Here is a 3,437-nt window from a genome sequence, read left to right as displayed (position 1 = left end):
GAAGGTGAGAAAAAAGCCCAAAATCAGCAGGAGGAAAGAAATAATTAAAATTAGAGCAGAATTAAAGAACAGGATAAACAAACAAACAAACAAAAACAACAGAAACAAGTTCATAGATACAGAGAGTATTTTGTTGATTGTCAGATTTTAAGGCGTAAAGGCTAGGTGAAGGGGGAGGGGATTAAGAAGTACAAATTGGTAGTTACAAAATAGTCATGGAGATGTAGAGTATAGCATGGGGAATATAGTCAGTAGTATTTCAATAATTATGTTTGGTTTCAGATGGTTTCTGGATTTATCAGGGTGATCACTTTATAAGTTAAATAAATATCTAATCACTGTGTTGTACACTTAAAACTAATATTATATTGTATGTTAACTAAAAATGGAAAAAATAATAAAAATAGCAAGTAAAAAAAAGAAAAGATTAAATCTTGGTCCCAGGTGTAAAATTCCACTAGGCATACAAATTGCTTGTTTATGGGATAGTTATCTAGTTTGGAGATAATAGTTTGTATTGTTTGCTGTTTACTTTTCCTGCCTTGCATCCTAGGCTCAGGAATTTGAGTAGGACCAAAATCTTGGAAATCAAGACCTGGTCCTATGTTCTGCAAAAATTCAATCTGATTGAAAAAATTATGGAAGTACTCAAGGAGGGAGTGTGTGTGTGTGTGTGTGTGTGTGTGTGTGTGTTGTCTGAGGAGACAGGGAAGTGCCTTAGAGAAGATCAAAGAAGAAAAGATTTCAGAAGGCTAGGAAAAAAATGAAATTCTATTTATAGTTGTATGTTTTGAGGAGACCTGCACCATGTTCTCTGACAGCACTGTGAGGAGAGGGCTGGGTCGTGAGCATAAGGAGTTGTATTCTTGCTGAAGATGATCATGACCCAGGACCCTGATGAAAACATGCAGACTGGGCAATGGCCATCTCTGATATCCAGTATGGACAATTGAGCCAATAGCTGCAGCGCTTCCATGATGCAATCAGTAATGGTGGGTGAGACCCACCCTGGGACCTATACATATCTCTTGAGTCCTTTTTCTTGGGAATACCAATAATAACAGATTAAATTTTCTGTCAGTGTAGCCGATTTCAGATTTGGATTTAAGTTGATTATGAGAAAATAAATGTTATTTCCTCCATACTTAAAAATGCCCTAAAATTCATACCTGTCACTTTTGGATGAAGCATTGGAACTCAACTTGGTTTCTTGACTTACCTCTTTTGAATAAGTATCTGAAGAGAGAGGTCCAATAGCAGTTAAGCAATAGTCTAAGAAAAGTCTCCAGAATCTTATCCATAAACAATGACATTCATACCCTTAGGAAAACACCCAGATATTAAGAGTATCCTACTTTGGATCCAAAAGTAAGAGTTCAGAAAGAATGAGAATTAATACCCACAATTTTACTCTCTGTATTCCACACCCCGCAAAGTAGGCTTCATTTATTTTTTAAGAGCCTAGTACTAAAATGTCTTCATTTAATTATCCCATGGGGGTGGTGTATCTGTTTAGCATGCTTGGTTGCAAGTAGTTTACAATCTAATTTTAACAGGTTTAAAAAATAAAGAGAATGCACTGATTCATAAAATTGAAAAGCGTAAAAAGAGGACAAGCTCCATACTTGGCTCAAACAGGACCAAGTTGCCTTTTTTTTTTTTTTCTCAACTCTACCCTCTTTGATTGGCTTTATTTTCAAGGTGGCTTCCTTCAAGGTAGCAAGTTTGTTTCCATGGAGTATATTTCCTCATTCATAACCAGGAAGGAAGAGGGTATCTCTTTCCACAACTACTGGACCAGCTGGACTATTTGGGGTCTTGTGCTGCTTCTGAACCAATTAGTGTGGTAAGGAGGCTGGGATACTGTTATCGAATTATACCAGTCAAGGACTAAGATCCTCTGCACTCCAGTGAACATGGCGTTGTAAGTTGAGTGGAGTGTTCAGACTGCAGCCTGCAGCTTGCCCACTGCCTGGGCATCTGCTGCATTCTGCATGCTGCGCTCTGGCCCCAATCTGCTCTCTGTGCATAAATTCACAGAGGAATATGAATGGATAACAACAGAAAATGGTATTGGAACCAGTGGGAATCAGCAATTTTGCACAGAAAGCTTTGGGAGATGTTGTTTACTGTAATTTGCCTGAAGTTGGGACAAAATTGAACAAACAAGATGAATTTGGTGCTTTGGAAAGTGTGAAAGCTGCTAGTGAGCTCTATTTTCCTCTATCAGTAGTAACTGAAATTAATGAAGCTCTTGCAGAAAATCCAGGACTTGTCAACAAATTTGTTGTGAAGATGATTGGCTGATCAAGATGACACTGCATACCCTTCAGGACCAGATGAACTAATGAGAGAAGAAGCAATGAGAAATACATAAAATCTATTGAGGAGTGTAAATGGAATCCCCCTATAAATAAAGTAGAATAAAAAACATACAAGAGATAACAAATGCTGTGGAGGTTGTGGACAAAAGGAAATCCCTGTGCAATGTTTGTGCGAATGTAGACTGGGGCAACCACTATAGAAATAAATATGGAGGTATCTCAAAAATTTTAAAAATAAAGCTACCATATGATCCAGTGATTCCATTTCTGGGTATTTATCCAAAGGAAATGAAATCACTATTCAAACAGATATCGGCAACCCCATCTTCACTGCAGGATTTTTTACAATAGCCAAGACATGGAAACAATCTAAGTGTTCACCAACAGATGAATGGATAAAGAAAATGTGGGAGATATGAGTGAATAAGAGTGTGTGTGTGTGTGTGTGTGTGTGTGTGTGTGTGTGTGTATGAAGTATTCCATTATATGTATGTGTATATATACATAACATTTCATTATATATATATTGTTAACTAACAGAATAAATTCTAAAAGTTCTCATCACAAGAAAAAAACATATTTTTCTTTTCTTTTATATATGAAACGATGGATATTAACTTATTGTGGTGATCACTTCTCAGTATATGTAAGTCAAGTCATTATGTTGTATATCTTAAACTTATACAGTACTTATATCAATTATGCCTCAATAAAACAACAAAAAGAGTTAGAAGGAAAGCAAATGTGTAAGGAGTGAACAACTTGGCATGTTCAAGAAAGAGGAAAGACAATCTGATTGACACATAATGAGCAACTGGGAGAAGGATCTCATGTAAGAGAGGCTGTCATAGAAATTTGGAATTTCTCTAAATTTAATGTGTGGACCTTGAGAAAGATATCTACAAAATGTTCTCCTAGTTGGCTATCTGAGCTCAAAATACAAAACAAAACAAAACAAACAAACAACAACAAAAAAAACCAGTGCCTAGCTACCATTTCTAAACAGACGCCTTTTATGCAAACTTTCCAGGAAGAAGACTGCACTAAGCTACCTGCTTCCTGCACTGAACTGCCTGCCACTACATTGAACTTCCTGCCTGCATGTGTTCCTCT

The 3,437-nt window shown here is 36.7% G+C and overlaps 1 protein-coding gene and 1 pseudogene across 2 annotated transcripts in view; one reads left to right on the top strand and one right to left on the bottom strand.

Annotated features, from left to right (window-relative positions):
• Positions 1 to 3,437, bottom strand: part of GRM7 (glutamate metabotropic receptor 7) — a 769,756-nt gene that overhangs the window by 624,267 nt on the left and 142,052 nt on the right. The gene's annotated exons all lie outside the window — the stretch shown is intronic.
• On the top strand, positions 1,995 to 2,427 carry LOC107196065 (annotated as a pseudogene).

This window comes from Pteropus alecto, unplaced genomic scaffold, assembly GCF_000325575.1.
Source record: "Pteropus alecto unplaced genomic scaffold, ASM32557v1 scaffold75, whole genome shotgun sequence".
NCBI lineage: Eukaryota > Metazoa > Chordata > Mammalia > Chiroptera > Pteropodidae > Pteropus > Pteropus alecto.
The sequence above is the reverse complement of the archived record's forward strand: the minus strand, read 5'-3'. Positions and strand labels throughout refer to the sequence as shown.